This window comes from Pipra filicauda, unplaced genomic scaffold, assembly GCF_003945595.2.
Source record: "Pipra filicauda isolate LSUMZ 115617 unplaced genomic scaffold, ASM394559v2 scaffold21_size4447388_pilon, whole genome shotgun sequence".
NCBI classification, from domain to species: Eukaryota; Metazoa; Chordata; class Aves; order Passeriformes; family Pipridae; genus Pipra; species Pipra filicauda.
Genome location: NW_024104332.1, coordinates 921,292 through 943,926, shown reverse-complemented (window position 1 = coordinate 943,926; position 22,635 = coordinate 921,292). Strand labels below are relative to the sequence as shown.

At 37.5% G+C, this 22,635-nt stretch overlaps 1 protein-coding gene across 3 annotated transcripts in view; it reads left to right on the top strand.

The window, feature by feature from the left end:
• SPAG16 (sperm associated antigen 16) overlaps positions 1-22,635 on the top strand; it is a 380,760-nt gene that overhangs the window by 31,200 nt on the left and 326,925 nt on the right. The window lies entirely within an intron of this gene.

Genomic DNA, 22,635 nt, shown 5'->3' with positions numbered 1-22,635 from the left:
TAGCAAGTGAAGCTGAGGATAGGAGTAAAATTCCAAAGCTGTCCTACTGGAGAATTGATCTGAATAAATAACATGCAATGTAAGAAAAGGTACAAAACTCTGCCTTTAAAAAATGATCCAGTGCACAAATACAGATCAAGAAGATAAGAAAGTGTTGATCAAATGACTTTTAATTAGAGTACACTGTAGGGTATGTTGTGTAAAACAAGCTTAACATGACTTGAAAATGCCATAATATTGCTGAATAGCTGAAAGCTATATTGCAGTGTAAACCAGGAATATTGCAGTGTAAACCAGGAATATTGCATGGAGGCTGTGGAATATTCCTCTTGCTTTGTTCAGCTGGCACGTGGCTTTGGCTGCAGTTTTGTGTTCAGTTTGATCACAGCTCCTCTGGAGACAAGGGGAGCATCTACACTAGAGCAGTAAGAATAATTAGAAATCTATGAAAGTGTTCAAAGGAAGGGTGAAAAGTGAAATTGTGTAGTCCACAGAAAAGAACCCTAAGGGGAGACAGGATGCATCCTTAAAATAGAATTCTGTTAAAAAAAAAAAAAGAAAAAGACCAAAAAATATACCAAATAACAAAACAACCTGTTAGCACAAGAAGTAATAAGGTAGAAACTCAATAAGAATGGTTCAGATGACAGATTAAACGATTTATGGTGGTAAATACAGTGCAGCACTGGGCTAGATTGCCTGGGGACTTTGTGTTACTGGAACAGGACACGCAGATTTTTCTGAGGAATAGCGTGGGTCCAGTGTCCCCTTGGGAAAGGGGATGTACTGGCTGACCAGTCGAGGGTTTGTTTAGCTGCCTGGCTGTCATATTCCCCCAAAAACTGTCCTGAAGGGAAGCAGCTTTCAGCCTTGCTCTGAAATAGTGGGTGAGTTTTGACTTTCTACTGAAGAACAGCAATATCAAAGAAATTCTTTCTAATCCCCATTAGACTTGAGGGCTGGGGGAAGGGTCAAGACTGCCATTAGTGCCTGTAGACGGGGAAGCAGATGATGTGCCAGCCAGCAAGTGTGGATTTGGGAAGTGCTGAGTGTGCCTGTGGCTCTGGAACGGGGGTGGCACGTGCAGCTTCGTGTCCGGTGGGACTGGCCTCGGGTGCACAGTGGGATTAAGCAGCACAGAATATATATCCTCAGAATATGAGGCCTCTTTCCTTCTACAGAAGGAATTAATGTTCTGTGACTCAAATGTTAAGAACATGATCCAAGATTAACTGGATGTAACCTAAAATGTGTTCTTTAGTTGGTTTTGATGGAATTTAATTTAAAAGAGTTACATATTTTGTGATTAAACAATTCTGGCTTGAAAATGGTAAAAAGAAAAAACTTCTTTTTAGATGACATCCACGCTCTTGTTTTAATTTTTCTATGATATTCTGTAGTGTAGTGGATAATGTGATGATAGCTTTAGTTTCAGGCTTTCCCAGATGTGTTCAAAGGTGACAGACCTACAGGGAGAAAATAAGAAAATGCTTAAGAATTTTAACTACAAATAAAGCTGTATAGGTAATAATCATATAGCTCCAAGACCAAATTGTAGACAACTTATATATAATTTTTCATCCATCTTTGCAGCTTTGTTAAATCAAGACACCCATTGCATGCATTTCTAGAAATAGATTGATACTTGAAGCCACTGGTACTTGATACAATTACTTCACAGATCATCCAAAGGGTTTCTTTGTGCTGAAGAACAAGGCTTATTTTGAGCCATTGCACGCTGCCAAGAATAATAAGGTAACAGGCCCCCAAGACTGAAAACCAGTACAGAAGGATGTTGGGAAGTAGGATGCATTTGATCCTAACTCTAATTGTACATGTGCTCTGCATATTTATATATTTCTTTCTGTCTCTGAGTGTAAATAATGACAGATTTTAGAATAATAGTCTGTCTTCAGTGACACTCTTGCTATAATCACTTGCAGAAACTACTGATAATAAAATTACTGATTTTTAGATGCAAATGCTTTGATTTCCTGGAAGAGGGACCTACTGAAATAATATTTAATTTAAAAAACTACCTTTGAGTGTTGCTGAGATGATGTAAAAGAGGAAAAAAATTACATAAATGTTAAGAGTTGAAAATGTTTGTTTTCCTTTACTTTTCTCAATAGCTGTTACTGTCTTCCTCAGAACAGACAGCCCTGTTAAAGGGGGAGACTTGGGAGTTGTGTTGTTGCTTAAGGGTTTCCTTTACCCCACAGGCATTCCTGCAATGCTTTCCCTCATTTGGGATTTCTGATAGGATTTGGCTGGGCAAGAGTTAAGAGGGAACTTGCCAAGAGCACAGGAGGCTCCATGCAGAGCACCCGAAGCAGGAGGTGGATTGGTGCTTGTGCAGCTCTTGGTTATGTCGGCAGTGTTTGGCATTTGAGACCAGAATTGAGTAATTTCATTAACTTGGGACTAATGCTTTGGTTTCCCTTTAATTAAAGTGTCAAGACCTTGAAGTTTCTCTTGGAAATCATTTGGGAATTTTGTGGGACCAAGGAGGAGAGTGGTTTTGTTGTGCTTGTTTCTTCCCTAACAGCTGTTTGGTACTTACAGCCACTGATGGTCCAGGGTCTCTAACTGGGCCATTCCAACGAGATCGTTTGAATGTTAAACTTCTGCCAAGATCTCTATTACTTTAAAGGAAAGAGGGTCACTAACTGGCATTAGAATGCACTGCCCAAGATATGAGCAGTGTTGGGTACCTTGGTTACGACATTATTGATGCAAACTTCATTTCACTTGAAAAAAGTCAATGATTTTTAAAAGGGATTTTTCTTGTGTGAGAGGAAAAAAATCTAAGTTCCACAGAAATCTGTTTCAATTATAATTTTTCTATTTTTTTAAGGTCTGTTTTATAATAAAAATTTAACAGTGCAAGACATGGGAAGAGTTATGTAATAATTTGGGAGCCTTATATACATAGTTTTAGTTTTCAGTACAACAAAACAATGATCTGCTTGGGTATTTTGGGGTATTGATAAAATACCTATAAAATTATCCTATAAAAGTCCTAATTGTAATTGATATACAATGGCAAGTCAAAATGTACAGAATGGTAAGTGTCTTTGAACTGGGAAATAATCACCACTATTTTGAAAGAAATATTCTTCCAGAAGAAATATTTGCAGTCTAAAATTCACAGTTAACTTAGATGGATGTTCAGGGCAATGTGTGAACTTCTGCTTGATATACTTACACCAAAAAAGTAGATTAAACAAGGCTGAAGTTAATACTAATTGTTTGTTTTGGTTTTTTCCATTTTAATGTAGTTCAGCTTAAGTAATTCATGGATGAAACTAGATCCCTTTCAAATTACTGAATCGTGATTGAAATATGAAATAAACACTCAGACTCCTAAAATCTGGAAGGAAAGGCTCAGGTGCTCACTGTGGTATTTATATTTTAAATTAACTATTCTGTACTAAGTTGTGGATTTTGGTGTTTCAATCTTTTTCCCCCAATATTTAAACAAAGCCTTTGCATATGTAAACATCACTTTAAGGAAAATGAAATTCAGCATTAGCGTTTAGTTTTCATGGTAACAAATCTCTCACACACCCTAAGTGCTCTGGCAGGAACACGCACTGCTCGTCACGGTCGGGGTTGTTTGTCTTGTATATTCAAACAGCACTTCTGGGAGTAGAAGGTAGAGGCTTAATTGTTTCTGTTTGAATGCAGTGAAATGAAATAAAATACTCAGTCTTTATTCCAAACAGTTTATGAATTAATAATCGGGCCGTTTCCTCCAGAAAATGTAACACTGTTTCACTGCAGTGTCACATGCTATGAAGACAATGTTAATGGGTCACAGGCCTTTTCCTAATTGGATTTCCAGTTTGAATCCAGGCCTGACAGGGTTGATCATGATAAAAGCTGGTTGTTGCATAATCATGGATTAATTGGTCTTACCTGCTCTTACATGCAGTAACCCAAGTGAAACCTCTGCCAGCAGGGAGTCTGAGGGGGGACAGATCTGTGCTGGAAACCAGCCTGTAATGGTGGATCTGCAGGTGGGGTTTATGCCAGGGGAATAGAAATAATTTCAGCATCATATTTAGACAATGAAGGTAAATCAAATCTGCTGCCACTAAATGCAACCACTTTGTAAAGCACAACTGCTAAACAATTCTATGGACTCATTGAGAATCTTTTCATATTGCAAATTCATGTTTATTTAAGTGCAAGCTAATGTCTTAATGTGGGTGTGATCTGAGATTGGTTCTGGGGACAAAAAGCACAGTATGTTATTTGTACTGAAGTGGTTTTCCTTTCAGTCATACTCTCTTCCCTAGCAGCTCCCCTTCTCTTTTGTTCTTCTGCTGTTTTTGTAAATACTCTAAATAGTTTCAGCTAAGGTGCTGAATTACAAAGTTTGAAAATACAAGTTTGAAAGCCTAGTTGGAGGATTCTGTTACTCCAAACACAGGCCAAATAATGCTGAAGTAGTGTTGGATTACCAGATACTCAGTGGACAGTTTCAGTTTGCACATCTTTGTGTACTTTGCAACATATTTCTATATTTATGTTTACAAGTTTTATCCTTTTTTGTGTATATAGCTCAGGTAATGTGCTGTACATTTCAAATTATCCAAAGCAGATCAGCCAGGCAGACACCTGAAGCTGCTTCTGGTTTTGCAGGAATGCTTCACTCGTGGTAGAAAGCAAACCTCCCCAGTGTTTCTGTACCACCTGTAAAGAAATTGTTCTCTCGAAGCAGTACAGCAAAAACTGAGATTTGCTGTGATGTAAATCTGTCAAGAATTGATTTCCACAAATAGCTTGAAAAATAAAGGAACAGATAAACAAAAAGACTATGCAAGATCACTGTACACTAACAAAAAACTTAGTCATGTTCCAGAGGTACTTGTTAGTGTGAAAATGTTGCCCTATGTTTCCACACTTCTGGTGTACAATAACTATAATTTTAAAAGAATTCTGTTTAAATTACTTGTGTAGATAATTTAGGAACAATGCATATAGCTGTGATGTCTCTCTGCCTTTTGTATGTGTATTTTTCATGGGCACAGCTTAAGAAAACAGCCTGAAAAGGATGCTAGTGATAGGAAAGAAATTCACAGGCCTCCTTCATGCTTCATGCAAAAATTGTTCTTCAATCCAGCAGGTAAAATAATCAGAGAGAGCAGCACATACCCATGTGAAGGTAATAGGTAGGGAGAACACCCCAGTGATGTGTTTCAGAACAGATCACAGGGTTGGTGAACATCAACATATTGCCCTTGGTTTTATGTTAGTAATAAAAATAGTGATGAGGATGGAGATGAAATAAGAGATATTTTTACTTAAAAAAAATTGTGTTGGGGGGAGGGAATCCTCATTTTGAGTGTATTGTACTTGGATTATTGTATATACAGGCAGTTGCTGAGTGATTGGGTTTGTTCAATCATAATATTAATTGAAAAGAAATGTACTCATGAGTTCCAGGATAGGCTTTGGCAGCTGTTTCTTCTGCTGCTGTTCTGTTGTTGACTAAACTTTCCTTGTTCTGATCTTGTTCCTCCAGCTTCTCCTCTGTTTTCAAACTAATAGTTCATGACCAATTTTTGCCTGCCACCACAGCTTTGAAGAAGTGGGGAGGGGAGGGGCTTGCTTTGATCTCAAAAATCCACCCAGGCTAAAATAATTTTGGAAGTAACAATGAAGAGGAGCTGAAAGGGCTTTGTTGGCACAGTTGTTTATTTCTAGAGTTTTGTTTTCTTTTAATGTAAGACAGCCTATTATGTACTAATTAAGTGTTTTATATTTACACAGTTTATAAAAAGAACGAGGGGTAGGCTGGCAATATTTGGAGCACATTTAAGGGTAATTGGATAGGTCCTGTGTTGTATTTGATAACTCCTGTATTGGTTCTAAAAGCACAAACAAACAAGCTAATACATTCATATATTCTTAACCTTGGCACTAAGTTAACTGATTTTTTGGTCTGGGAGTCATAGCAAGGAGCTCTTTACTATTTGTGTAGTTTATTTCCATTTTTGTCAGGATACACACAGAGTAAGCTTCTAGCCACCATCTGGTGATGTGTGTGAGTAGACAGCCTCAGTGGCAGTAAAAGAGGCTGGATGTGCCAAAGCTGGGGCTGGGAACTTAGTCAGAACATGCCAACACCTGTGCAGGGGACTGTTCTCCTCAGCTGTGTCAGCTACTCCACAGTGCTCGAGATTGGCTCCATTTTATACCTTTTGGAGTGGTCCTTCTCTGTTTCTTTGGAATAAGTTTGTTTTCCTAAATAATTTATGAATGTCAGGGAAGCTTTTAAATTGGAGATTTGGAGCTATAAATGTTGTTCCTAGTAATACAAATCCTATTTTTATTACTTTTAAAGGTCTTCTAACTAATTGAATTAATTCATCATGAATTTCCTGTCAGAAGTATGTTACTGTAATAAAGGTAATGGGAGGAAACAAGAAAAGGGTAACCTTTTTGTCTCTCTTTGCAGCCAGATGTATTTGAGTGTCACTTTAGTATGTCATTGGATTGTTCCACTCAATAAATTAATGGCACAGCTGAGATTTGATTTTATTAGCACTCTTTTTGGTGAGTCTGCATGAACTCTAATTTGACCATTATTTTTAGTGACACAAGTATGTGCCTGGATTTTAAAAATGAGAGGTTGATCTACTTGTAGTCTGTTTTGTCTTACTGTACTTTAGCTGCACACCCAATCCTTGAAAGCCATTTTTGAGCCTTTCAGTTTTTCTTCTCAAAACAGCAGTGACTAGGATTTAAAGCTCTACAAAGGTGTCTGGGTTCCCTGCCATGGAAGGTACTAGAAGTAGATCCTGGAATCATGGAATGGTATGAGTTGGAAGGGACCTTAGATGCCTAAATGCTTTTGAGAATTTAAGTCTTATATGCTGAGATCGGGCTGATGTTATTGTCTAAGCATGCTAGAGTTAAATAGGCAGCTTCTGTAGCAAGTCAGCTGTCATTAGATAATGTTGTACTGCAAAGGTTCATTGTCTGGTAATTAGTGTCTTAATAATCACTGAAACAGATGTAATGCTTTGTTGCCAGTGACAGGGTTCCGATTTTCTGCCCCTGTTTTCCTTCTCCCTTCTCCTTTCATTCTTTGCATTTTTCTGGTGGTGCTCATTGGCTCAGGTGACCAGGATGGCCCTGGGTTCAAAGCCCCTCTGTGCAGTGCCAGGGAAGCTGGATCTGCGTTGGGCTGTGTGGGGACATGGGATCTGCTCGCTCTCTATGTTACACGAAATCTTTTCCTGCTCACTCAAGAGCAGGTGACAGTTCCTGGGGGGAATTTCAAGTTTGTGGTAAATGTCAGAGAATCTTCACAGCCTTTCTACGTCTGAATCCTGATGAAATTGTATGGGAATGTGGAAGCTAACTGAATCATGGTGAGAATTTGTCTGCTTGTAAAGGGGACTTTTACCTCTACGTTTCTTCTGCAATTACCCCTGAACTTTACGTGTTTAAGGGTTTTTCTGCTCCTGTTTAGGTAACACAGCAAAGCATGGCATGTTTGGGGTTTTTTGGTTTGAGAAAGTTGTAATTCCACTGTTACGATAAAAGATTTACTGCTGTATGAATCATTGCCTTCTACCTTTCTGTTGAAGTGTACAGACAAGCTACAATGCAGATATATAATACATATCAGTGCAAAAAATGTTGGTTATTTATTTAGGACCTTCCATTCAGTGTTTCTTCTGTAGAAATTTGAACTGCTGCTCTCAGCTGTTACACTGAATTTCTGCTCTTTGTGGTTGTTTCTTTGCCCCACCCTTCTGAGGAATATACAGGTAATTCTGTGTTCTTCCATCCTCGTGTCCTTTGTGCAGTATTATAACTGAAATGTTTTAATCCTTAAATTAAGAAAAAATCTCAAACCTGGAATTTTAAAGTGATTCTCTTTTGAGTGTCTGTGATGATGGCAATACATCTTCTGCTCTGTTCTTTATATTCCCTTTAGATTTTGAGTTAGAAAAGGAAGTTTTTGGAGAGACTGTACCCATCAGTTTGGTAGAAGCCTCCAAAAATGTGACTAAGCAATATTGAGGTCACAGATAGACACAAATAGCATGAGCGTATTAGCAGTAATATCTTGGATGAAAAAATCCAAAACAGCTTAATTTAAATGTAGAAATATGGAGTTACAATCCTGCTTCTCAAATATGATTAAGTAATGTCTATTAATTATGCTCTTGCAACATTTTTTTTTTTTTTTAAATTTTGTCTTACTCAAAAAGTGAGGCCTCAAAAACCTTGAATTTTACTCTGGGGTCCCCTCAGTGCAGTGAGTAACATGTCCAACTTCCAGCATGAGACTTGGCACCAATGAAAGGATGTGAAGTGTTTTAGACTTGCCAGTCTTTCTGGATGATGCATTGATAATTGAATATAGAATAATTGTTTGTGTAAGATGTTTCTTCATTTTAAAATGTGTTTTCTTTCACATGTTTTTGTTCTGAACAAATAAGATAGTTTTAAGAAGCTAATGGTTGGAAGGTAATCCTGAGAGAACAGTCGGAGATGCTGTAATTTCTTTTTTGAAATTCATCACCTGTATATATTTAATGTTTTTTCCGCTCCAGAAAAAGGATAAGTGTGCATTTAATTGTGGGAATGATAGAAACTGAGAGGAACGATGTCTAATATGTTTTAGTGGGCATTACTTTGTTTTCTGTTTTCCTCCATATGCACACAAAATAATATCTAATATCTAAGAATCTGACAGTGTGATTCCAGGAAATTTCTGGAGGCAGAGTATTGCTGAATTTTCCATCAGTGAGGGTCTGCAAGTTGGAGAGTTGGTTAGAATTTCCTTCAGGGCAATTACAGAGGCAGTCCAGAGATACAGTTTATGGCTTAAACATTACAGGCCTTGTATCGGATGTGCAGCAATAACTGTGATCACATAAAAGAGTTCTTTAAAAACATATTAAATGCTTTTAGTAACTGCAGTTCCTTTGAGTAAAAAACCATATTGGTGGTTTTGCAGTTTAACTGTGAAAGCTCTTGCCAAATACTGCCTTCAGTGCCTGCAGAGGGAAGGTAGAAGTACAACAACAACAAGAAGAAATAATTTAAGGTGTTGATGTGACTACTGAGGGTAGAAATGAAAGATAAAAGAATGAACTGACAGGTGAAGAAGACAAGGCATCTCTCTGAGTAAGATGATTTGGTCTTTGGGCACTTGGAAATAAAAGGGTGATTTGCAACATAATGCAGAAACTGATGTGAGCTTGAGGCACAGAGGAGAGCAGGGGATTGTGAACCTTGTGTTTTAGACCCAGTGGCTGTAACAAGTCCATGGTTGCTTGAATACCAGCAAGTGGAAGTTTGCAATCCTGCATTCTGGATCAGAAATGAGGAACTGAAGCAGACCTGTCAGCACGAATAGAATTTATACCCAAATCCAAAGAATTCACAGAAATGCTATTTTACTGAAACTGTTCCTATGCTTACATTGTCAGTTTTACTCTAAGAACACTTTGGAATACATGGCAGTGGGAGTTGGACTTAAAATGGGAAAGATGGCAGTGCAGGTTTATCTCTTTCTGCATAATGAAATAATTATGTTCCACACAATTTTCCACATGTTATGTAAGTACCTAGGAATGCATGGAAGCTACAAAGGAAGTGAGTGAAAATTTGATAAGAACACGTCAGATGACTGTGAACTACAAGTAAAGAAAGACTGAGACAATGGTACAGATTATAAATGATAAATAAGGGAAGAGAAGACTTTTATGATATAGAATTCTGGAGGATAAAAGTAGAGCAAAAAAGCTACATTTAAATCTGCGTGTGGAAAGGTGTAGCTGCAATTTGTGTGTTGTGAAATCAAGAGAGAATGAGAGAGGACTTCTGATACAGGTAGAACATTGGCCAAAGGAAATTTAATTGGCCTATTCCTGTCCACTCGGGTTTGCTTTAAAGAGGAATGTGTTAAGGTGGCTTGTTATCCTCAAGCTTTTACTGAAGTCATAGAGAAAGATGCCAAGAATATGGGGTAAAAGATAAGGACATTTACTGAAAAAAGTGAATTTATAATACAAGGGGAAATGAAGTTCAGATTTGTAGTTAATTACATTTCTTTATGTTATTGTAGTAGACAGAGAAGAGTCACAGCTGCTCTGTATATTCAAAGGGCAGCTGGGCATAACTGTATGGCTTGGGAATCAGGGCTCAGGGAGGGTTTGAACCTCTGTGGATATTCAGGAATTGGGAAAGTTACAAGGAAAAAAGAGGAGTAGATGGAGGAAACAAAGGCAATAGTTTAAGATATAAGAATAATTAAAATAGAGATATGCCCCGGTTGCTCCAGGATTTTTTAAACTAATTTTGTATGCTGCAAGGTCCTGCGTGCTCTACTGCAGAATTCCTTGGAGTGTTCCCTTCTCAGCCTGCTTTTTCTCACTAGTGTCTTACTCTTCTTACATCCAGAGTGTGTTTTTAGTTTTCCTAAAGTAATTCTTAACCAGAGTTTCCCTCTGGTAACCTCCTGTGAATGAGAACAGGCTGGTACAGCTGGTAAAGCCTGTGATCAGATAAATGGTGAATTTTTCTGGGCAGGTGGTGTTGCATTATCTCTCTCCCTGTTGTAGAGTTCTGGTGATGTCTCTTCAAGCATTAGGTTCCAAACTGCATTCACTGAATCCAGTGGGGTTTCACCCACTTGTCTCATAACTGGCTGTACCATTACTCTGAGTGCACAGAGAAATATCCATATATGGCAGCCTTAACAATTAATAAAACCCATGTTCTTCATACTCATCCTGTGCTGTAGCTACTGCTGACTGAAATTTGCCCTCTCCAGTAGAAGCTTTGGAGCTGTTATGGCAGTGCCCAAGTGCCCCAGTATAGAATGAGATTGCAAGTTGTCCTCAGTCTTTCTGTCAATGAGCAGCTGGGGAGAATTGGTTTGGGATATCCCCTCTGATTTTGCCAGAGAGGATGGAACAGAAAACTGTGGCATGTGAACAGTTATTCTACAGTTTGTAGAGAGACTGGAAAAGACAAATAGCATCTGGTTCCATCTCAAAATTGAGTGGGTTTTGAGGGACTAATGGTAATAAAAAACAATACAAACTGTTACTTACTTTCTTACTAAGGATATATGATTTTGAATACAGAAAAAGAACAGATCCATTGGCTAAACAATTGCTGTTTTTCAGAGGAAAATTCATTTTAGGTCCCCATGCCATCTGTCCTAACCCACATGAACAAATTACCTTTCTATTGAGAGTACATGGACTAGGCTTCAAGAATTGAATAAAATCTTGCAGTTCTCCTATCCCACATGAAAGCTCAGTGTTTCAATTTTGTAACTCGGGAGTCAGGTGGTGATAAACTAATTCTATTTTTTCATCTCCTTCTGTTGTAAGAAATTGTCTCAGGGAGATTGTGCCAGCAATCTGTGGGTACTTTCAAAACTATATTTAAGATGTAAAAAGTGACTCAAGAAATGGAGGAATAGAGTGATAGAGAGAACTAAAAATTGTATATGATTAATACTAATATTAATGCAAATTATCCCAGATGTGGAAGATATGATTGTGGAATTGTGCAAAATCAATGTGAATAATGTTACTAATATGGTTGAGTCTGACATGCAGCCTTAAATGGAGAATTATCAAATATTTCCAAAGATTTTTTTTTTTCTTCATAAGCTATTTAGCATTCTTATATATGACTTGGGAGAAAAAAAAGAACCTCAAATTTGATTAGAGTTTTGATTCAGAGCTACTGATCAAGTTATCAAATAACACACTGGAGAGGTCTTATTGCATGAAGAGACCAGGAGGGGAAGTCTGGATCAATTAGTAAACTGAATAGAAATAAAAGTGTACTTTACTACAGTGGCTTTTAAATTTCACTGAATCATAGAATAGTTTGTGTTTGAAGGGACCTTTAAAGGCCATGTAGTCCAACCCCCCTGCAATGAGCAGTGTTGTCTTCAACCAGGTCGGGTTTAATTAGGAGGTTCTTCATCACTGACTATGACAAAGGAAACAAAATACATATTTAATAGCACTGTTTACTTAGCAGATGAAAATTGAATCTAAGAACATTCTGGGTCAGACAGAGTGTCAATTTTGAACAGAGAATGTAGTTGGGTGTTTCACAAATGTACTGGCAGTTACAGCCAATTCTTCAGTCTTGAAAAAACTGGCAATTTATAAATAATGGGGTTATTTTTCAAGCTATGACTAGCTCAAGTAGAAATTTAATTCAAGGAAGTGCAAGGACTTGGGGTTTATGTGGTCCAAAATCAATGACAGACAGGTCTGGCTTCCTAATCTGTCTTGCTGAATCCAGAACAGGCTGACTTCCTCACACCTTCAGGCAGGTTTTAGCAGTTTGGGTTTCACTGCTGGCACGTTTTGGGAGTCAGTCTGGCAGTACCTCACTGTCATATTCTGCAGTATCCACTTCCTGCAGTGCTGAAAATATTCCTGGTGGTTAACTGGGATAGATAATCAGCTTTAGCACGGCTTGATATAGTACTTACTGCTTGCAACTATGGTAATCAATTAATTAGCTCTTTATTATAAAAAATCCATTTCTCTCCAGTATTGACAAGTGGAGTGCTTTGTACCTGCTTGTCAGAGTACTCTTACAGCTTTGTTTTCATTATTTCTCATTATGTGGAGCTTGATATAATGGTTGCTTGCTGTCCTGAAATGGAGTCAGTATGATTAAGTGCAAACAGGGGTAACATGGACAGCATCTGTAACGGGTAATTGCAAATAAATCAATAACTAATGGGCCCTGAATGTGTTTACCAGTTCATTGTAGTGATCTATGGACCTTTGTAAACCCTGTGTGCCTTATAACAGTTATTGAGATGATTACAGTGTGTACTTTAGTCATGTGAAAAATCAGTGTGTGCTGGCTACTGGGAACATAAACACAGTTTGATGTTCCTGTAAATGCCTTAGAAGCAGAATATTAATTTGAGGAAAAATGAAACCTTTTTGTTAATAATTTCAACCTCTAGTGTTGGTATTTGGATATTACTTGTGGTAGGAGAATCTTTGGGAATAGATACGTTTCTCTCTTATTAGAAGCAGAAGATGACACTGTCAAACAAAATTATCAAAAAAAAAAAGACTTTTCCCACACTCTTTTATCTTTTACAGTGCTCGTTTTAGAAAGAAAATCGAAATTACTTCAGATGAGCTCTACTCTGGAACATCTGTAGGTGAATGTATAGTCTTGTATTTCTTGTATTGATGTTTTGTGGAAGAAAAAAATCACCCACGACATGTAATAATACTTAAAATATGGGAAACACTTGTTCTTTTAATGCTAAGTTCCCAAACAGTGGACAGCAAGTGAGCTGTTCCTGGCTCTAACCCTGGGGTCTTGAAATCAGTTCAAACTCTGCAATGGAAAGAATCTTACCTGAGGCATGGATGTTATATAGGGTGTGATTTAATAAAAATGATACCATAGTATCTATCATATCTATATCATAGTATCTATGATACTATACCATAATCACTATCTCTGATCTGGGAGGCTTTTTCTACATTTGGATCTGAACATGTCATGTTTGATAACTAATTTCTTGATTCAGGTGGCTGTTCCAAGAAAGCAAACACACAAACTTATTTGCAGAAAGCATCTAAATTATTTAGTTGATTCTACTGTAGGATACTTCTGTAGTAGAGAAAATTCATACTGGTCGCTATGAACAATTTTTAAAATATGTATAAAAAAAGACAATACTGCAACATACTTTGAAGGACGTCAGAAACCTGAAGTAACTTGATGTCTGTCATTTAATCAGCATTGCCTCTAACAGGACAAATTGTGGGATGTATGCAGCGTGTGCTGCTGTAACTTACAATATTGCTGAAGTTTAATAGCGCCGTAATCAAAATTTAAAACTGCAAAATAAAATTGTAATTGGAAGAAGTTGCTATATTTTATTGCCCTGTTGTTTATTTTAACGTTGGTCGTAAATTATAATAGCTTTTCAAGCATAAGGCTTTTAAAGGAAGGGATAGGGAATATCTTTGGGAATAGCATGTGGTTATTCGTGGCTTACAGAACTGCCATGAAAATCCAGGCAATTGCTTGTGTGCCTCGAATCATCATAATTTATTGCAGCATTTTCACTAATGTTATTTTTCTTCTCCTTGGCAAATGGACAAACTGAGTTTTGTAACAGTTTGCACTTGTTTATACAAGATTAAGTTCTGTATGTAGTTATGCTGTACATCTGTGTTGTATGAATATATTGCTTTGTGACTTGTAAAAGGTTGATGATCTGTATGACTTAATATTATTTTTAAAAACGAACAGGAGTGTGTTCTCTTACGATTTGGTGATAGGATGATCACAAGAACCAGGGCAACACTTTGGGAATCACTACTAGTTAAATAGTACTGAATTTATTCTTTCACATGTGGTGATTTTATGTTCATAACTCCTGTTAATGGCAATCAGAAATAGAAATTTAAAATCCAGGCGTATCAGTATAGACTTTGTATCTTGGAGTTGTAATAATTTTAAATTAAGAAATTCAGTTCAATTACATGTATTAAGTTCGATTCCGTCCATGAGGGAGTGGTAAATTAAAAGTTGGATGATCATTATATCACTTTATTGAGATGGTAATATGAACTTAGCACTCAGACTTATTAGGACATTCACGTACTGGAATAATTTCACTGTGACTCCTCATTCACCTTATTAACTCAGCAGAGACTGCTGGGCATGCAATATGCTGTAGCAGACAAGATTAGTCAAAAGAAGGGGTTAAAAATATATTTGATGAGGTAGCTGTGATGGTAGAAGTGTTGGAAGAAGCTGTGTGGGGTGTTTCAGTACAGTACAGACATCCTTTCTAAGGCAGAACAGGTCCTCAGTGAATAGATTGTTTTTCAGGACTGTTCCTTCTCTGGAGAAATTCTGTCGATCTTTATGAAGTTTAAGGATTTGTCTGACATTCAGTGTGGCTGCAGAGCATCTGAAACCTCCTCGTTGTTCCATGGTCAGTCTAGAGCAAGGCTCAAGGAGCTGTTCTATGTTGCTCAGCTCTTGGTCACAGAATCCCAGAATAGTTTGGCTTGGAAAGGACCTTAAAGCTCTTCCAGTTCTCCCCCCCTGCCATGGGCAGGGACACCTTCCACTAGACCAGGTTGCTCAGAGCTCCAGCTTTTTTGAACATTTTCAAGCTTATCCTACAGCTCCAAGGTCTCAGTCCTCTGAGTGACTGTGCAGTCGCTGGGAAGTTGCCCCTAGAGCACCAGTTACATTCCAGTGCCCACATTTGAAACGGTGTCAGCCACAGCCATGTTGCTTTAAACTGAGAAATGGGATTTAAACAGGCCTTTGTGAACAAGTTTGAAAGTTTTAGCAGAAGCTAAAATATTGCAGTACTTTTATTCCTGTAGGGTTGGGCAATATGTTTGACGTAGAGTAAGTTTGTTCATTTTTTACTGTTACTCTCTGAAATAGTGGTGATAAAGTTAAACAAGCTGTAGTGCTGAAAATTGGAAGAAAGATATTGCATTTCAGTGATGGAGCTTTTTATAATTGTTAGCTTCCTCTGGTTTTTTCAAACCTCTCCAATTATTAATCATATAAAAATATGGTTTTAATAGCCACAATAAAAGAAACAAAACTAGTGAAGTGCAGCAGCTTTAAGTTTATCCTTTTGATAGTAGGAAATAATTTCTGTGACTCTCTCAATGAGAGCTCCAGTCAAAAAGTGATTGAATGTCTGTGGTACAGTTAGACATTCGTAGTAGTAGAGCTTTCTAGTTTCTTTATTGCATAGGCAATGGCCATAAGAAGACTAGATTTGGCAGAGCCTTAAAACTGAGATTGTCAGGAGCAATTTCAAGGGTAAATTTAGTGTTAGCACCAGTTCACAAACTGTCTGAAGAGCTGCACTAGCCCTGAACTTGAAGCCACAACAGTTTTACTATTGCTTTCTTTTAATTAATCTGACTTTTATTACCTGTTACATATTATCTTCATGATTTTTTTATTCAAAAAAGGAAAAATTGTCAGGGTTATAAAGTGAATAAGCAGGATTTATGTGGCCACAACCTTTGTAGCTGAGTTTTATGGTTTTTATTAGCAAGCCAAGCAAGATGTAGCACGCACTAAAAGTTTTACTACATTCTCCTGCTATTGCTTTCAACTTCCTTTCCTTACATTTCAGATGTTTAGAAAATAACTGTGGTCATGATTAACATAGTAAAATACTGTGTAAATGTGTTGTATTACAGTTACTGTGGACACTGGAACATTTTGAAATGGAGTTGTTTCAGTATTAATCATACAGTAGTGTCTATTGACTATTTGGCTGATGCATTGCACTGAGTATCTTCATTTCTTTCATACTCTTCTAGAAAAGGATACTCCCTCAGTTACAGAAAATATTTAAAAAAGATAAAATCATCCACAGCTACTGTATTTTATGTCAATTTTCCATCACTCTTACAGCAAAGCATTTAATATTAATTTAATAGTTTCCTGCTTAGTATTTGGTATCTTCTGAAGCCACCTACCTCCAGTGCACCAAGCTCGAGTTACTCAGAGAACAGGGGTTTTGTCATCAGAAAGAAGGAAACAGGAACAGATTTGAATCTTTCTTAACTTACTTTGGAACTGGGGTTTGAAAATTCCATAATTTGCTTTTAAGTGTTTTCACATTTACTTTATTTTTGATAGTCTGAAGACAGACTATCAGTCTGTCAGACAGATTCATTCAGTGTGAGCGATTACAACCAAGGTTATTTTAATTCTTACTTATATATTTCTATTTTAAGAATGTCTTGTTTATTTTTACCCTTTGAATGTATGAGTTCTTAGTTACCTCTGAGTTGTTTTGAAAGCTGTGAAGGTTTGGACAAAATCTGAATGTAAAACTCAAGTCCTGTTGTGAAAACTATATGTTTAAGATGGAGCTTCTGAGTAGATCTACTGACTTACATGGGAATGCTTTGATATTTAAGAAATAAAATGTGGCAATTTCAATATATTTAAATGTGTTTAAAAAGAAAATATGCAAAACATATCCTCCATAATACAAGCCTATCAGATTTTCCAGGAAAAAGAAGCAAACAGTTATTAAAATTCTCTTTAACTTTGTGTAAAAACAGCATTTCAGTGGTATGTCTGTAGCTATCAGTGATTAGTGCAGTACTTTTTCTAAGTACAGAGGAGCAGAGATAATACTGAGTCTTGGGTGAGAACTGAGGATAGAATATTTTCTTGAAAATATTTAGTGGTACAATTAGGCTTGTGTGAGTCTTGGACGTAGACAGTAGCTATGCCCTAAGAAGAATTTAATTGTCATTGCTTTCTTCTCCTTTCTGAACAGAATATCTAGTATTTGCTTTTTACATGGAATGTGTGGATACACTAGCACCTGTGGCTGGCTGGGCACCTTGTGCGTGTCTTAACTGCAGTCTTAGAATGACCTTCACCGTTTTCAAATGGGAACTACTGATGATAGTCATCAATTTTGGCAAAAAAAAGATTGCTCCGTCTCCTCCCTCACACAGTTGCATAGTGAAGCTACTTCTGTTTGCCTTCAATTTTTAACATCTGAGCGAGGAGAAACGTAGGCTTTCGTGTAATAATGATATAGACAAGGTCAAGCTGTGATTTAGACGAACTGATTTGGATGTTTTCTGTTTTCTATTAAACTCCACTGCATTTTTCTCAGCTGTGAGATGATTTAGATCAGTTCCACTTATCTATTCATTGCCTTCTGTATGTTTTGACAAATGAGTCTCTTGTGTCTTCCCCGAGGAAAAAGAAAGGTGTAGGCTTGCTCTGAAGAGCCCTGCTATCCGAAAAGAAAAGGCAGTCTTACTGTAAAAATCAAAGATTGGACAGAAAAGAAAGATTTCCAAGAGCTTTAAGGGTAAATTGCTTTAATTGCGTAACAGTTTCCATCAAGACAAGATTTGTTTCATTCAGAAAAATTAAGGAATGGTTTGAGACTCAGAGGATATGAGTTGAGTTTAGCAGCTGTGCCAGAGAATTTCAGCTTGGTCTGGGGTAAATTGTAAATCCTCATATTGTTCAGACTCTTAAATAAAACGGAAAAACCCCATATACACACACCACAAACAAACTAAAAAGGGAAGGTATTTGTCTTCCTTCTGGTTTGGTTTTTGTTTTCAGACCTGTGAAGTGTTGGGGCATGAAATGCCTTTGAGTTCCTGCAATCCTGACTTTTGTAGTTTACTGCCTTTTATTTTAGAGAACTCTGGAAATACTGTGTGTAAATAGCCTAAGAGTCATGGCAGCTTTCTGTGGGTGGCTGATAGGCTGTTACACCTGTGACTTTAGATAAGGGGTAGTGTAGCTGTGAAGTGACAGTTTGGGCAGTGACAATGTACTGTCTGCTTTTACCGTTGCCAGTGACATTGTCAGAGGACACTGAGAATGGGGTTGGTTCACAGAGATTCTTTCTGAGATGCTTTTTTGAATGCAGTGTTCCTTGCCTTTGATGATAAAGTAATGGGGTGTTTAATTTCACAGGCAGGAAGGGCATAGCTTTCTCTTTCATATGGATGTAAGGGAAGCTTAATAGGTTTTCATGTTTGTCATAGTACAAATGTCTAGTACATGGCAGATACAGGAGTGAACAAAACCGTGTTATATTGCTTTGACTCCTTAGCACTCGGTACATTTTCCTGAATTTTGGCATGCACATGACTCTTCCCAGTGCTGAAGTAGCATCAGACTTTGCAATCAGTGTTTGTAATAAACATGTTTCACAGAGCCTTGTTATGCAAGGTCTCAGCTTGTATAATAGATTCTCTGTTCCCCTAAGGATTTAGCAATTGGAAATAATCGAATAAAGATTAAATAATGACACTTCATTGCCCAAATTTGTTAGGGGAGAAGAGCTGTCTTTGTATTAGCATTCTTGAACATTTTTACTGTAGGAAGCTTTTAGGATAAAAATACCACATTTATTTTCTAGGGATAAATATTTGTATCTGGGGGAAAATAATCTATATTGACCTTTAATTTCGTAGGTAACTTGTGTTCCTTTTGAGGAGCTCAGAACATACATACTGAGCAATGCCTCACATAAACTGAAGTTCTGATACCTTGTTAAATGAAGACAGTGATAATCTATCCTGGAAATACTGTGAGAGAACACCTTAGGCTGGTATTGCATCGAAACTCCTTGGTAGCTTTCTCAGGCAGGAAATCAACTCAGAGGAAGACTTGATAAATTCACCCTGTGACTGCCACCTGGTGTGTGCTGGAGAGCTCCTGAAATCAGCATTTCATGGGGCCATCACAAGCAATACCACTGTTGATGCCACTCAGACCCAGCAGTAGGAACCACAGCTTTGAATTGTCTCAACAGCTGAGGCCAAGTCCCTTGTTCTAGTAGGATACAGGATTATCACTGCCAAGAGGAAAAAACTATAGTTTCAGAAGTACTTCAGATAGTCAGGAATGGTAAAAATATTAATATTTTATATTATCCTCTTTTTATGATATTTTTGAATGTTACAGCAATCATTTCCAGCAGTAGTTCCTGAAGTAGTATCTGGGGATTGTTTTCTACTGGAAAATGCAAGACTTTCAGTCACTTCTATTCAGACTGCCTCATCTTTCCTAGATTTGTTTCACTCTGAAATGACTGAGTCTGGTAGCATTTGCTAATTGGTTTGGCTCCAGAAAGTGAATGAGAACAGTTTGCAAAAAGCATGCTTATAGTATGTCTTTTTTGCTTTATAATTTTAGTTGTTCAAATTTGCAGTGCTTGAAAGGTGAAACTTTTGTCAGACAAGGAGTACAGAAAGAAAGATTTGCATGAAGGCAGTGACACATACTGGGACTATACTCACTTCTAGTTAATCTCCTTACTCTGCTCTTTAGTCTGTATGTAATAAATACCACAGATTTATTTTAATCTTTCCTAACTTTGGAAAATCTGTGGATTTTTCTTCAAATGGACTTCAGAGATCTGTGAGAATAGTGAGGCTGAAACACAATCAGAACTTGGCATGCAATTCTATAAAAATCTGGAACTTTAGTCACAAACATATTATGATTCCTGCCTATATTAACAATGCCAGATTAAAGTAACCCTTATTTATTATCTTGCGATTGAAGCCACAGTCCACTGAAAATGTCTTCCAGGTCTTGGGTCTGTAATAGATGTGCTCACACTGATCATTAAGTCATTAGCTTAATTATCTTCATAATCATTTAAAAAGTTTGACTCTGGTTAATAGCATCCTTGTAGAACATGCAGTTTGGAGAGCTTCTGAAATGGGAGACAAAATTATATTCTTTTGACAGTTTGTAGTTCTGAAATTTGTTGTATGCTCATTCCTACAAATTAACGGGGTGGCTCCCACCAAGTTTAGTGCAAACAATTTTTTAAAAAGTTAGTGGTTATCCCTGCTGTGTGTGTGCATTTTCAGGTTAAAATACATTCATTTTATTCCCTTTTTAATCTTACCGGTTGATGGACATTTTAAAGAGTATGGCAATTTCAGTCTTTCCTTTAAAGCTTCTCACAGCAGAATTTCCTAAATGTTACAAACACAAACCATCAACCAAGTCTTCAGCAATCTGTGGTGTCTTGGGAAGTGGTTTTGTAATGACTGGTGCAGTCCTTAAAATATATTGTGCACTGTTGCCCTCCTTACATTCTTTAATGACAATCTATTTTTAATAAAGCCATTTAGCTTGGTTAATTAGAGTTAGTAATAAATCTCCTAGTCTGCTGACTAATCTTAGACCGCACTCAAGGAAAATGAGGCTGCAAGATTAACTACATGTATTTTGACTTTTTGAGAGTGTTACACTTGCAAGGAAGATCTTTTGAAGAATACAGTGGCTTTGCCTGTTAATGCAAGTCATAGGGCTAACCTCCATGGAAAATAGGGATAGAGAGCAAATGGAAAAATGGAGAATAGCACATGCCAGTAACCTTGCAGAGCGGGGCTGATATAAACCTTCATTCCCAGTTCTAGTCCGGTGTTTTGTCAGTAGAATGCCGGTTTTCTTAGCCAGTTTTTCCCATGAGGCTTCTTGCAGCTGCTGATGTTTCTTTCTCTACAATTCATGTGAGGTGTTGTGATGCAGCTTCTCTTCCCTGCCTGGTGTGCCTGGAAGCTTTCTGGTCCTTGTCCTCAGCTTCTGAAGTGTCAGGTCAAAGCAGATCCCTGTTAATCCCACCTGAACTGGCTCGTTGTACTGTACCTCACTAAGCCAGTGGAATTCACTCTTGGTCTCCTCAGCTTTTCTGTGAGTGTCCCTGGGACAGACTAAAGCCTGTGCAGGCTCACAGATGTTCTCAGCTAAATTCTATATGATCATACTTGTCTAATCTGCTTTTTGGGGCCTGTTAGCTGTGCATAGGTGAGGCCAAGTGGACTGTACAGTTGTGACCTCAGACTATGATCTGCTTCTGGTCAGACTGTACAGTGTCTTGCAGTAGGTCAGAGACTCACTGTGTACATAAATACATGCATTTAATTCTGGCAGTTTAGCTCTGTCACCCAGTCCCATAGTAACAGCTTTTTCTTTAGTTTTGGTCATTTTAAAGCATGTGGTTTAACTATTTGTGATTTTCAAGCATGTAGTTAACCATTACAAATAAATTGATGCTCAAATATAGAGTCCCGAAAAAGGACTTTGCTCCAGCTCTGTAACTGATTGTTCCAGAGGTGCAGATCCAAGGTAGATGCTGTCTCCCTGGTTTGCTGCTTTGGAGAGGCTGTCAAAGCTGCATATCCAGAGCTGCCTGTTACTGTAGTCCACGTACAAGCTTTTTTCCATTTATAATCCTAGTAGGAAATGTTTCATTTAGTTGATAATTCATTAATTACACCACAGGCTGGGCTGCACTGAGCTTGGTAGTACAACTCAGCTTTGTTCTTATCATCTCCAGTAGGGGAGGAAAGCCTAGAGAAAATAAAGAGAAGAAGATAAAATACAATTTGGACAATGGGAGTAGTTCTTTAGGTCCAAACTGAAGGAGCCTTCCAGCTGCTCATTGATGAAATGGAAAGGTTTATAGAAGTTAACTTCTTCTAATAGTAGGACAAGTCACTGTGTCTTAAATTGCTAGTTTTAAACTTGCTGTTCAACAACTTCAAAACATTGTTTGAGGAAAATTAATTAATTTACCTGAATTTTGACTTTAACTTTTGTTTGTCTTCCACAAAATAGTTACTAAAACAAGAGATTTTCCTGAATTTAATGTAAGGGATTTTATACTAACAATTCAACAACCTCCTTTTTTTGAGCATCATAACTTACTCCAGTAGCAGGTACATAAATGGCATGAACAATACAAGGATCAGGCTGAGGTTTTGTCACTTACACCCATATTGTTACATGAACTATTTTGTGAGTATAAATGACAGAAAAACTTTATTTGCCATTTTTTATTATCTCTCACTGCATCCACAGTGGTGTCTTCTTTCCTCTTACTGGTGTGTTGAACCACCTAAGTGTTTTTTGCTGTTTTGGAGGAAGAAGGGGTTTTGCTGGTATGAACAGTGAATTCATACTTAGTTACAGATAATGATTAGTACTGATGGTTGATCTCTTTCTAGAGCAATTCATATAACTGCCCAGAAGTTAACTCATAGGAATATAATTTTTAAAGAACAAACTAAG